Raw genomic sequence first — 14,571 nt, forward strand, 5'->3', positions numbered from 1 at the left:
TCCTGGTTATTGCTTGTGGGGGACCGGGGAATTTCACAACCTTAAAGCAGCTCAAGACACAGCAGCATTTAGCTTTGTTAAGGGAATCGACATGTGGAATTTCCCCTTTATTGATGATGATCATAAGTGGTCGCCTCTCTGCTCATTTTCTGAAAATATATATGGTGTCTATCCCAGGATCTCGTGGACCAGTATGCAGAGTATATCCATCATTCTCTCACTATTCCAACAGGCTCCCGTGCCTTTGTTTTAAATCATAATCCTGAAATCCAAAAGTGAAGTGACTTGCCCAAGGTCACACAGCAAGCAAGTGGGTGCCAATATTAGAGCCCAAGTCCTCATTCATACCCATTCTTAGCGCTCTTGTAGATAAATTTATTCAACTGCACGTTCAATTATTTATTTTGACCCCTCTAGTTGTGGGAAGTTTTATGTTTGTCTCTCTGACAGAATGTAAGCTACTGTGGACAAGAAATGTGTCACTTTTTAATTTTGTACCTTCCACTCAATGCATACTATTACTACTACCAAAACTGCTGCTGCTAATGCTGCTGCTACTTTGGCTGCTGAGGCTGCTACTACTTTGCAGAGAGAGGAAAGGATGGGGAGGGAAAAAGAACATTGAATTGGAGGAATTAACAGGCCCTCACAGAGCAGAAAAACAGAAAGAAGCAGCATGGTCTAGTGGAAAGATCACGGGCTTGGGAGAGAGAGGAACTGGGTTCTAATCCTGATCTGCCAGTTGCTTTCTGCCTGACTTTGAGCAAGTCACTTAACTTCTCTGTTCCTCAGATTCCTCATCTGTAAAATGAGGATTAAATATCTATTCTCCTTCCCTCAGACTGTGAGGCCCCATGTGGGACAGGGGCTGTGTCCGATCTGCGTTGAGAACAGCTTGAGGAATAGCAAAACAAATACCACTTACAACAAACAAACAAGAAAAGTGCAAACACAAGCCATGGTATCAGGAGGGTGGGAAAGTCTGAGTTTCGGACTGGATCAGTGGCAGCCCAGGCATGACATTTAGCTTTGGCTGAGCCAGGATTTAGGGCTGATCTGAGCTCTCATATTCTACGTCCTGATTCCAGGGTGCTTAAAGTTAGTGGGCTAGGCTTTTGTGTGGGCACATTTGATCTTTGAATAGCAGCCTGTTAGAGGATTGGGAAGACTTCAATTCCCTCTAAACTGTAAGCTCACTGTGGGCAGGGAATGGGTCTGCCGGCTCTCTTGTACTGTACTCTTCCAAGAGTTTAGTACAGGGCTCTGCATACAGTAAGCACTCAATAAAAACGATTGACTGTTAAATCGATTGATTGAGTTTACACCCTGTTGATACAACCATTTAATCTGGCCCAGCAGGCTCCTGGCTGAGAAACACTGCCTTTTGGATAGTGAATTCCACAGCATCATTCCACTCTGAATGAAGAAAAAAAAAGCCAACGAGGCCCATTTCAAGTTTGGCTACATTGCCTGCCCTAAACAAAGATGGGCCGAGATGTGTGGTGACAGTCAAGGAACTCCTAGATGAATTATTATTCTATAGAACTCACATAAGTAGGAAAACTCCCAGCCTAAAGAACTTCTTCCCAGAAATAACAAAATCAATACCTACAGTATGCATTTTACATAGACCATAGACCCTGCTCCCAAGGGAGCTAATTCCGCAGTAGTTTACTCTCCCAAGTGCTTTGAACAGTACTCTGCACATAGTAAGCGCTCAATAAATGCCACTGATTGCTTGAAAGATACTCTCCTTCTCAGAATGTGTACCTGCTGTGGGACAAGGACCCTGTCAGATCTGATTATCTTGTATCTATCCCAGCACTTAGCTCAGTGTTTGGCACATTGTGAGTTTGTGACTAACTGTACCAGTTGATCAGATTCACAGCTCTCTGTGTAATTCTCCCAATACAGTCAGTCTGAGAAATGGGGAAAATACATTTCCAAGGAAGGAAAAATGGTTGAAAAACACATCCACTTTTGTTGTTTTCCTCTTTTTTCACAGAGTAGATAACTCCAGCCTTGTCACGGCTAACAAAACCATCAAAAGTGAGATTGCCACTTCATGTAATTACTCTCTCAGAGTCCCAGCAGTGAGTTGTTTTACCATTGTTACTCTCTTTATGAAAGCCAATTGAATCTCCCCAGGGGATTGTGGATGGTTGGAGTGTAAAAATATACCTGATAGAACTCCTTCCCTTCAACATGGCTTGCTTTAAACCACAAACCTGATTAGCTTGTGGTTCAAGATAACGCAGTCTCTCAGTAAGGAAGTAGGCATATTCAAGAGGGAAGAACACATCCCGGAAATTTCATCTTAACCACTGACCGGAAGGCAGCCCCACAAGGTCATTAAGTCCCGACTCCTGCCTCCAATTACCATGACTCTGCCTCAGAAATCACCTCCATCTCCACAACCAAGAGATTTTTGTGGGCAGGGAGGTCACCGTTCATTGTCGCATTGCACTTTCCAAGCACTTAGTGCAGTGCTCTGCACCTAGTAAACATGCAATAGATACGATTGAATGAATGCATGAATGAGAAGGAGAGAGTGTCACAGTGTTGGGAGAGAATAAGAAGATGAGGAATGGTAAGGATGATTTTTATTCATGAGTCCCCCTCCCTTGGGCTCAGATTCATTTGTCTTGGCAGTAACGAAGACAAAGCATAATGATGTCATTTTTCAAACAAGGAAAAATGGAGCATTTCCACCTGGGGAAAAGTGGTTTTTAGAAATGATCATCGAAGATAATTTCTCTGTAAATGTCCTGGAACTAGTCCTTGAATGAGCAATGAGCATTTCACCTGGGGAAAGAGTGGATTTTAGAAATGATCGTCGATGGTAACTGTAGATGTCCCGGAACTAGTCCCTGAGTGAACATCAAAAATGGGTGCCCAAATGCTCTCCCTGGAGGAATTGCATTGTGTTTAAGACACTCCTCGGGAGCAGGGACTGTGTCTTTTATTTCTGTTGTGTGTGTGTGTGTGTATGCTCCTGCTTGTTAGCATAGTGTTCTGCAAACAGCAGGGGCCCAATAAGTGCTGCTGTTGATGATGACGGTGATGATGATGATGATGATGATGATGATGATGATGATGATGATGATGGTAAAGGAGGAAACCCGTCTACTAAATTTGACAAACCATTTGAGGGAACCACAAGGGACCCATGCCTGGAGTTGTGATAGCTGTAGGAGAGTAGAAATCAGCTCGTTGTGGGCAGGGAACGGGTCTGTTTATTGTTATAGTGTACTCTCCCAAGTGCTTACTACAGTGCTCTGCATGCAGTAAGCACTCAATAAATACGATTGATTGATAATAATAATAATAATGCTGGTATTTGTTAAGCGCTTACTATGTGCAAAGCACTGTTCTAAGCGCTGATTTGATTGATTGAATGAATGAATGGGTCAGTGTTAGCCTGAACACCAGTTTAATACTCACATCAAACTTCCAACGGTGGCCTGGCCTTTGTTTACTGTGGCTTGCCATTCCACGGCTTTGCCTGTAAGGTCTAGGAGTAATGTTGTTTTAATTTTGCTTCCCGGTTGTCACTGATACTGAAAATTCTTTTTCCCGGTTCTTAGCCTGCCAGATTGTTCTGCCTTAGCCCTCTTCAGTAACCCTGCTAATATTTTCTTAAGTGCTGATGGCTGTTTATATTTTCGACGCCTGTGGGCTTCCTATCTCAGAATTCCAGATGTCTGTCGAGCAGAATGCTGCCCGAGTGTTAGGGCAAGGTGAACGGCGGAACGACACAATTTATCTTCTAGTTACAGTATGGAGCTTTTTTATCCTGTGGGGCCATGGGTCATTGCGGGTGGGCAGGGGAGCCGGGGTTATTGCTTTCCTAGCAGGCATCACAGAGTGTGGAATGTACTTTCCTGGACAAGGGAAAGCCAAACAAGCTTGTCTGCTCTTGCTGCCACCGTATTCCTGATGGGGCGGGGTGTTAGAGGCATCCATTGTATCTGGAGGCTCAGAACAGGGAATTGGTTCAAAATGAGATTACTTAGAGGTGTGGCAACTCTAGACCTTGGGTCAATGTACACATACACAGTCAGACAAGCTATTCATTCATTCAGTTGCATTTACTGAGTGTTTACGGTGTGCAGTGCGCTACCGTAAGTGCTTGGAAAGTACAACATGGGGATGCGTGGAGCTGAAATGTTTCCATGTCTCTGTGTCATGTTTTCTAGAAAGGCTGGAAGGGGACACAGACTGAAGCTGATTCTTGTTTAACGCACAGGGAAGGAATACATGCCTTCAATTCAAATGACAGGCCATTAAGATGACATCTCCTCCAAGAGGTCTTCCCTGATGAAACCCTCTTTTCCCCGGCTCCCTCTCCCTTCGGCGTTGTCTGTGCACTTGGATCTGTGACTTTTCTGCATCTGATGTTCCCCCTACCCTCAACTTCATTAATTTATTCATTCGATTGTATTTTATAATGGTGATATTTGTTAAGCACTTACTATGTGTCAAGCACTGTTCTAAGCACTAGGGTAGATATTCTGGTTGTCCCATATGGGGCTCACAGTCTTAATCCTCATTTTCCAGATGAGGGAACTGAGGCACAGAGAAGTGAAATGACTTGCCCAAGGTCACACAGCAGACAAGTGGCAGAGTCGGGATTAGAACCCATGACCCCTGACTCCCAAACCCAGGTTGTTGTCACTGAGCCACTTTTATTGAGCACATACTACTACTACTAATAATGATGATATTTGTTAAGCAATTACTATGTGCCAAGCACTGTTCTAAGCACTGGGGTAGTTACAGGGTAATCAGGTTGTCCTACGTGGGGCTCACACTTTTAATCCCCATTTTACAGATGAGGTGAGGCACAAAGAAGTTAAGTGACTTGCCCAAGGTCACACAGCAGACAAGTGGCAGAGCCAGGATTAGAACCCAAGACCTCTGACTCCCAAGCCCGTGCTCTTTCTACTAAACCACGCTGCTTCTCAACTCTGTGCACAGCACCGTACCAAGTGCTTGGAAAAGTACAATATAACAATAAACAGACACAGTCCCTGCCCACAACAGCACTTAGGTAGGTATCTATAAATTATATCTTATAAATTATTCATTCATATTCTGGGCTGTCTCCTCCCTCTAGACTGTAAACTCAGTGTGGCTGTGCTGTACCTTCCCAAGCACTTAATATAGTGCTCTGCACACAGTAAATACCACTGATTGACTGATAGTGTGAACGTCTGGATTGACGCAAACATTTCCTTTGTGTTTAGGGGCTAGACACAGAGGAACTCCCCTGGTTGCAAAGGGAAATCAGGCCTGGATCTGGAAGTGTTTTCTGGACAGGGGTTTTTGGGGGAACATTTCTTCTTGACTCTGCCTGGGGCACACCTTACTTTAAATGCAGAGCTAACAGGAGTTGCCCCGAGCAGAAAAGATGATTGTCGTCTTAAGGCACAACACCCTAACCTCTCTCAGGACCCAGCCCTTCCTGAGAAGGCTTATGTCAGCGTATTCACCTGACAAGTGGAGAACAATTTGGTTTCTTCCAGCTGCCAGCCTTGCTTTGCTACCATGTCTCAGACAGCCTTTAGGGTTCCTAGAGATGGAAGGAGCACAGGTATTGGGGAGTTGAGGGAGGAAGCAAACCACTTTCTGCACTTCTGGGCAGCAGTTATCAATCAAACAGGCTCCTGAGCCAATCAGAAGGTCCTTAGGAGAATGTGGTCTTATATGAATTCATCAATCAATCAATCATTCTCATTGAGCGCTTACAGTGGGCAGAGCACTGTACCGAGCGCTTGGGAGAGTAGTGTTGGTAGACATATTTCCCCACCCACAGCGAGTTTATAATCTCCAGGGGATCTGTAGAAAAAAAACTCCCGGTCTGCACATTCCCGGCTGAAATCTTTTCAGTTCTCCAGAATTCAGTTGCATCAGAATGTATGACAGGAGCACACATTCCCCTGGGCTGAACCAGTAAATGGGTCAGATCTCAACAGGGCTGGGGAGAAATTCATGACTCCTGCAACTTCTTTTGAACCGATGATAGATTTGTCCCGCCAAATGGGGGCTTCGAATAACCGCGGAGGGGTGTGTCCGAGAGATCTCTGTGACCGAAATACACGGGGTCCCTTGGACTGCAGTCATGGACCCTAAACCCACCTCCCCACCCCATGGCCCTTTTCTCATTAAGAGAGCCACTGGGCTGGGCTGCCGGGACCACCACCGATAGAGGAAACTATTCTGTGATGACCCCAGCAGCCGCCCCTGCCTAATTCCATCAACTCTGACTATACGAAGGGTGGTGATATTTATTCCCCGCTGAGTCAGGAGAGCCGGTCAACTTTGGCAGCCGAAAGAGGACCAAAATGAAAAAATAACTTGGGCGTCGTGATACTTTTTCTTTCCTCTAGAGCTCGAAAGTTCCTCCTATTTGAATGATCTCACATAACCTCTATAGCATCGGCCGGTAGGGAGGAGGCAGGTGATATTGTTTTCATTTTTCAGAGGGGGATACTGAGGCTCAGAGAGGTCAGGGTCCAGCCCAGATAGCAGGCCCTCCGGCTGCTTGCTTTATTGGTCGTAACTGTTTCCAGCAGGCGATGGATCTTCTCTAGGGAGCCAAGCAGGAACATTTTCTGTTCTGACTCGCACCGACTTCCATTAGTCTTGGAGGAGGAAGATCTATGAGACCAAAGTTTTGGCTGACAAACACTCTGGGTGTTTCAAAACTACAGGCTCGGTTTAAGTTGGGGCAGGAAAAACAGGAAACGAAAACCCTTGTAATTGCAAATTCTTTCGTTTTGTGACCAAGGAATCCAAAGGATTGTGCAGGAGAAGAGAGGAAGAGCTTAAAATTGAGGCAATGAATCACAGTCTCTCCTGTCCAGGTCCAGCCCTTTCAGATGATTTTTTTTTTGGATTTGCCCGGAGAAAAGGGAAAGGAAAATTGGAGACAGCCTTTCAATCAACCCATCATTCGTATTTATTGAGCGCTTACTGGGTGCTGAGCACTGAATTAAGCACTTTGGAGAGTACAATAGTGTTGGCAGGCACAATCCCTGCCCTTGAGGAGTTTGTAGACAAATGAGGGGGCTGGACATTAAGATAAATTACATGTAGGGAAGCAATCGAGTATAAGGATCTCATACTGATTACTCTCCTGCACTCTGCCCCTCCGCTAATCCAGGAAACTACAGAATTAATCCATTGACGGTTAGCTCCAAAGTTCTGCTCCACTGTTCTTAGGAGCAGTTTGATGACTTCTCTTACTTTTCCTTGGAAATTTGACTCATTTGATACTTGGAAATGAGGAAGAGGAAGAGAAATTTGAGGGGATGACAATCTTCTGGAGAGGGGTACAACCCACTTTATAAAAAGAAGCAAAACGGAGGGGTTTTTTTACTACTATCTGTTAAGCACTCATTGTGTGCCAGGCACTGTACTAAGCACTGGGGTATATACATCTAATCTGGTTGGATACAATCCGTGTCCCACGTGGGGCTCGCAGTCGTAATTCCCGTTTTACAAATGAGGCAACTGAGGCACAGAGAAGTTGCCCAAGGTCTGCAGCAGACAAATGATGGAGCCAAGACTAGAACTCAGATCCCCTGGCTCCCAGACTCTTGTTCTGTCCATCAGGCCTCGCTTTGCAGCCTTCCCGCCTCTCAACCCTGGAGCTTGTTCACACTGTAAATAAGCCTCCTGTGCGTAACTCTGCAGCCTTCTATTCCTGCCTCTTAACTGCCTGATTCAGGCTCATCGCCTTGGTAACCAATTAAAATACTTTTAGGTGTTGAGCAATTCCGCCCCTAATCGGATAAAAACAGGGAAGCCAGATGAGAAGAAGGCAGGCGACTTTGGGCTTTCTTTTCACGTCAGCCTCGTTCCCCTTGCAAATGAAGACTAGACGGCAACGAGGGGTCCCCTTTTCCCTCCCTCTCCCCACTCTTAATCCCCCCCAATCTCTGGAGCAACTAGCCGCGAGGTATTACCACCTCTGAGGGATGGGGCAGACAGGCCAGCCGGAGGATGAGATGGCTGCCGCGTTTCACTTTGTTTCCTCCCCTTAGAAATAGGCGAGAGAAACTGATCCTCCCATCTCTTGCCTAAGGTCCCTGTTTATTGTCCTGGTTATTCGGAATGTCTTTATTCCCTACATCATGGATGCTGGAGGTTTAGTAGAGCCCAGACTCGGGGAAACAAGAACTTCCAATTAAATAATAACATTTCTAGCAATTTTGGCTTAACTTTCAACTCAGATGTCAGCTCAGTTTCAGCTATGTCTCAGATGCTGAGAGATTTCTTACTTTCCTCATCTGTTCTCACTGAGGGATGATGTTTTGGACATGGTCTTGGAGGTCTGCACTCCTTTTTAAGGAGACCTGAACTGGCTAGGCAGAAGGGGTTGAAAAGTTTGATGTCATAAAGATAAGAGCATCGTCAGACAGCCGACCACATCTGGGGGTTGTGTTGTTCTAACTTCGCATCTAATCACGGCTCGGTCCTCAACGTATCCTGTCTTTCCAGCATCCGGCTCTTGGGTTTTCGGTAATTAAGTTGCTAATTAGCAGTCAGTTAACATACCAAACCCTCTGCAGTTCAGAAATTCGGGTAATTAAAATGTGGTGCAAAATGAATGTTGCATCTACTATTTCTAGCCTTTACTACTCTGTTAGGGGTTATGAGTTCTTGGTCTTTCAAATGTAGAATTTCCCTTGAGGCTGGCTTGTGCTTCAGTCAATCAATCAATAAATCAGTTTGGGAGAATACAACAGATATGGCAGTCATGTTACCTGCCCACAACTAGAAGCAGTGTGGCCCAGTGGATAGATCATAGGCACGGGAGTCATAGAGACCTGGGTTCTGATCCTGGCTCTGCCACATATCTCACTTGTCTGCTGTGTGACCTTGGGCAAGTCGTTTGACTTCTCAGTGCCTCCGATATCTCATCTGAAAAATGGGGATTAAGACTGTAAGCTCGACGTGGACTGTGTCCAACCTAATTAGGTTGCATTTACCCCAGAGCTTAGTATAGTCCCTGCCACATAGTAAGTGCTTGACAAATACCATTAAAAAAGCTTACAGTCTAGTGAGGGAGAGAGACATTATAAACAATTGATAATATATAATTTAACAATGTCTACATAAGTGCTGTGCGGTTGAGGGTGGGCAACAACTGTATTTCTTGAGCACCTACTGGGAGGCCAATGCACCGAACTAAGTCTTTGGGAAAATGTAACAGAACAAGAGACACCGTCCCTGTCCTTAAGTACGTACAATGTACTAGGCAAAACAGGTGGGAATAAATGGCTTACAAATTAGGGAACAGGGAGAAGGCCGTTTAACATGATTATTAGAAATAGTAAAATATTGTCACTATTATTATTATTATTATTATTATTATTATTTAGCATGAAAAGATTTAGGAAGGATCGGGAGGCCAAAAATGCCAGGTGTTGCAATTGACTAAGCCATCCGTGTGTTACAGGGATGATCTTTCTCTGTAAGCAACAACAGATCAGTCAGTCAGTCACATTTATTGAGTGCTCACCGTATGCAGGGCACTGTGCTAAGCACTTAGGAGAGAGTACAATATATCAGTATAACAGACCAATTCCCTGCCCTCACCAGCTGGAGTGTTAGTCATGCACTGGTCTCTTCAGGACTTCTCCCAGGCAAGGAGAGGATCTTATCTATCCTGAATACTCAGTACAATCTAACTCAATTCATCCCCCAGAGAGGAGGAGCTCGGGCGATGTGTTTGTCGGGAAATAGAAAAGAGCCTCCCTCTCCGTGCCAGGGACGTGGGGCAGGGTGACACAGCCGCAAGGCCGCTTGGCAATTGATTACGGTTAGCTGATGGTGTACTATTTGGGGCTGAGGCTGAAGGGGATGGAGTGGTCAAGGGATGTAGGATAGTTATGGGGGCCATCACACTCACCACCTTCAAAACCCACCCCAAATCACACCTCTTCCAAGAGGACTTCCCAGACAAAGCCCCTTCCTTACCCTCCCCTCTGTATCAACTCCGTGCTTGGCTGCTTATCCCTTGTGCACTTTGATACTTCCCCCAGCCGCACAGTACTCACAGAAACATCATGGCCTAGTGGAAAGAGCACAGGCCTGGGAGTTAGAGGACGTGGGCCAGCTCTGCCACATGTCTGCTCTGGGACCTTGGGCAAGTCCAACTTCACTTCCCTGTGCCTCAGTTACCTCATCTGTAAAATGGGGATTAAGACTGTGAGCCCTGTGTAGGATGTCGGCCCTGATTTGCTTGTATCTACCCCAGCACTGAGAACAGTGTTTGGCACATATTAAGTGCATAACAAATACCACATTTATTATTATTAATTGTCTTGTCTTATGCCATCGAGTGGTTTCCGACCCATAGCGACACCTTGGACACATCTGTCCCAGAACACCCCGCTCTCCAACTGCAATCATTCTGGTAGTGGATCCGTAGAGTTTTCTTGGTAAAAATACGGAAGTGGTTTACCACTGCCTCTTTCTGCGCAGTAAACTCGAGTCTTTGCCCTTGACTCTCTTCCATGCTGCTGCTGCCCAGCACAGGGGAGTTTTAACTTGTAGCAGATTTCCTTCCACTCGCTAGCCACTGCCCAAGCTAGGAATGGAATGGATATGCCTCTGCTTGACTCTCCCTCCCATAGCTAAGACTGGTAGAGTGCTGGAAACTCTCCAGGTGCGACCCTGAGAGAGGATTATTAGCCGTACTTAAGTAAATATTCTTATTATACTCTACTATTTCCCCTTACTCTAATCCATTATAATGTCTGTCTCCTCCTACAGACCGTAAGCTCCACGTGGAAAGGATCACATCTACTAACTCTATTATATAGTATCAATCAATCAATGGCATTTATTGATTTATCCCATAGGGAATGTGTCTGTTGTATTATTATATTGTACTCTCCCGAGCGCTCTGTACAGTGTTCTGCACACAGTACGTGTTCAGTAAATACATTTGATTGTTGGATTGATTCACAAGGTGAGGTGAATGCTTACTCTGTACAGAGCACTGTTCTAAATGCTTGGACGAGTACAATGTAAATGAGTTAGGAATTAGAATAATAATAATAATAATAATAATAATGGTATTTTTAAGTGCTTACTATGTGCCAAGCACTGTTCTAATCACTGGGGTACATGCAAGGTAATCAGGTTAGGCACAGTCCCTGTCCCACAGTGAGGCTCACAGTCTTAATCCCCACTTTACAGGTGAGGTAGTTGAGGCACAGAGAAGTGACTTGTCCAAGGTCACACAGCAGAGAAATGGTGGAGCTGGGATTAGAACCCACATCCTCTGAATCCCAAGCCCACGCTCTTGTCACTAGGCCATGCTGCTTCTCATAGTATCTTATCAACTAATATCAATACCGGTATCAATCAATCAATCAATCGTATTTATTGAGCGCTTACTATGTGCAGAGCACTGTACTAAGCACTTGGGAAGTACAAATTGGTATCACATAGAGACAGTCCCTACCCAACAGTGGGCTCACAGTCTAAAAGGGGGAGACAGAGAACAGAACCAAACATACCAACAAAATAAAATAAGTAGGATAGAAATGTACAAGTAAAATAAATAAATAAATAAATAGAGTAATAAATATGTACAACCATATATACATATATACAGGTGCTGTGGGGAAGGGAAGGAGGTAAGATGGGGGGATGGAGAGGGGGACGAGGGGGAGAGGAAAGAAGGGGCTCAGTCTGGGAAGGCCTCCTGGAGGAGGTGAGCTCTCAGCAGGGCCTTGAAGGGAGGAAGAGAGCTAGCTTGGCGGATGGGCAGAGGGAGGGCATTCCAGGCCCGGGGGATGACGTGGGCCGGGGGTCGATGGCGGGACAGGCGAGAGCGAGGTACAGTGAGGAGATTAGTGGTGGAGGAGCGGAGGGTGCGGGCTGGGCAGTAGAAGGAGAGAAGGGAGGTGAGGTAGGAGGGGGCGAGGGGATGGACAGCCTTGAAGCCCAGGGTGAGGAGTTTCTGCTTGATGCGCAGATTGATCGGTAGCCATTGGAGGATTTTGAGGAGGGGAGTAATATGTCCAGAGCGTTTCTGGACAAAGATAATCCGGGCAGCAGCATGAAGTATGGTATGACTGGTAATGTATCTTTCCCAAGGATTTAGTTCTGCAAACAATAAATAAGCACCATTGATTGATTGATTGATTCGGGATAAAACTAGGGAAGGGAAGGGGGGGGGGGTCACAACTTTCTCCCTGGAAAGGCCAGCTGGATGGCTAGTGAGACTTCTCAGATCGCATTAGGGACTGTAGACTGTAAGCTTGTTGTGGACAGGGATTGCTCCTCCCTCTCAGCTTCAAGGCTGTCCATCACCTCGCCCCCTCCTACCTCACCTCCTCTTTCCTTCTCCAGCCCAGCCTGCACCCTCCGCTCCTCTGCCGCCGCTAACCTCCTCACCGTGCCTCATTCTCACCTGTCCTGCCATCGACCCCCAGCCCACGTCCTCCCCCTGGCCTGGAATGCCCTCCCTCCACACATCCGCCAAGCTAGCTCTCTTCCTCCCTTCAAAGCCCTACTGAGAACTCACCTCCTCCAGGAGGCCTTCCCACACTGAGCCCCTTCCTTCCTCTCCCCCTTCTCCCCCTCTCCATCCCCCGGCCCTACCTCCTTCCCCTCCCCACACCACCTGTATATATGTTTGTACAGATTTATTCCTCTATTTTACTTGTACATACTTACTATTCTATTAATTTTATTTCGTTAATATGTTTTGTTTTGTTGTCTGTCTCCCCCTTCTAGACTGGGAGCCTGCCGTTGGGTAGGGACCGTCTCTATAAGTTGCCAACTTGTACTTCCCAAGTGCTTAGTACAGTGCTCTGCACACAGTAAGCACTCAATAAATACGAATGAATGAATGAATGAATGAATGAAGTGCCTTTTCCACCTCTTTTGTATTGCACATTCCCTAGTGCTTAATACTGTACTCTGCACACAGTGAGCGCTCATGAGAAGCAGCATGGCTTAGTGGGTAGAGCAGAGTCAGAAGGACCTGGGTTCTAATCCTGGCTCCGCTACTTGTCTGCTGGGTGATCCTGAGCGAGTCACTTAACTTCTCGGTGCCTCAGTTACCTCATCTGCAAAATGGGGATTAAGACTGTGAGGCCCATGAGGGACAGGGACTGTGGCCAACCTGATTAGCTTGTAACCACCCAGTCGTTGTCCCTCTCAGGGTCGCACCTGGAGAGTTTCCAGTCCTCTACCAGTCTCGGCTATGGGAGGGAGAGTCAAGCAGAGGCATATCCATTCCATTCCTAGCTTGGACAGTGGCTAGCAAGTGGAAGCGCTCTGCACACAGTAAGCGCTCAATAAATACGATTGATGATGGAAGGAAATCTGCTACAAGTTAAAACTCCCCTTTGTTGGGCAGCAGCAGCGTTGGAAAGAGTCAAGGGCGAAGACTCGAGTTTACTGCGCAGAAGGAGACAATGGTAAACCACTTCCATATTTTTACCAAGAAAACTCTATGGATCCACTACCAGAACGATTGTAGATGGAGCTTGGGAGAGATGTGTCCATGGCATCGCTACGGGTTGGAGTTGACTCGACAGCACAAAACAAGATCCGATCCTTAGATCAGTGCCTAGTACATAGTAAGCACTTAGCACGTACCATAAAAAACCCATCAATTGATTGAATGGGAGTATTACTAGGTCACAATTACATGCTCCTGTGTGGTTACATCCATTAGTCGAATCTCCAGGGCTCTTAGGGGAAGAGAAAATTCATGCCTACTCCTCTCCTCTTTTGGATGGTCTGATCCAGGGTGGATCTGGGGCTGGGCAGCTGCAAATTAAGAAGTTAGTTAAGGAACTTCCTTCGTTTCAAGAGGAGGGCTAAAGATGAGGCTTTGAAAATTTGTTTTAGTACTTTTTCTTACTGGTATTTGTTAAGTGCTTTTACTGTGTGTCAAGCACTGTTCTGAGCACCAATGAGTATTTGGTGAGCGGATACTTTTGTCAGAAAAGTTAACTTTATATTGGAATTCAGTCTTCCTCGGTTCAATTTGCTGAGTTACAAACCAGCACTTATAGACAAACATTCCTGGGTGAGGACTAAGGCAGGTGTTTTATCGATGAATGGACCCACATTTCCTGCATTCTTGGGGTTAGCCATTGGTGAATGCCTTTTCCTCAGCCCGATCTGCTCCTCGGAGAGTGCCGCGCTCATCAACCAAAATGCCGAGGAATAAAGTGACTCATTACGGGGATATTTCTGCCCCTAGATGGTTTTGTGATTAGCTGAGTGTAGTGCTCGTTATCTGCCTTGGCTATTTAATGGCGTGATTCACAAGTTTGTGAAGAATGGTTTCATCATCAGGACTGTGCCCGTGAACCCGGTAGTTGATCTTGGTGGAGCCTGGGAGACAGGAAGACTGGGAGGTCCAAGCCTTTGGGTCAGAGATCCCGGTCCTAGTACTGACTGCATCTGATGCGATGATCTTATAATAATGATAATAATGATGATATTTTTTAAGCGCTTCCTATGTACCAAGTACTGTACTAAGCTCTGGGGCAAATACAAACAAATGGGGTTGGATGCAGTCCC

General features: G+C 45.9%; 1 protein-coding gene and 2 non-coding genes across 3 annotated transcripts in view; 1 reads left to right on the forward strand and 2 right to left on the reverse strand.

The window, feature by feature from the left end:
* Window positions 1-14,571, reverse strand: part of SH3RF2 (SH3 domain containing ring finger 2) — a 128,229-nt gene that overhangs the window by 88,907 nt on the left and 24,751 nt on the right. The gene's annotated exons all lie outside the window — the stretch shown is intronic.
* LOC119920303 lies at window positions 10,562-10,699 on the reverse strand. Its single transcript, XR_005448060.1, has one exon. It is a non-coding gene; the product is annotated as a small nucleolar RNA SNORA7 (small nucleolar RNA).
* LOC119920499 lies at window positions 13,186-13,323 on the forward strand. Its single transcript, XR_005448241.1, has one exon. It is a non-coding gene; the product is annotated as a small nucleolar RNA SNORA7 (small nucleolar RNA).

The sequence above is a fragment of the Tachyglossus aculeatus genome, chromosome X1, assembly GCF_015852505.1.
Source record: "Tachyglossus aculeatus isolate mTacAcu1 chromosome X1, mTacAcu1.pri, whole genome shotgun sequence".
Taxonomy (NCBI): Eukaryota; Metazoa; Chordata; class Mammalia; order Monotremata; family Tachyglossidae; genus Tachyglossus; species Tachyglossus aculeatus.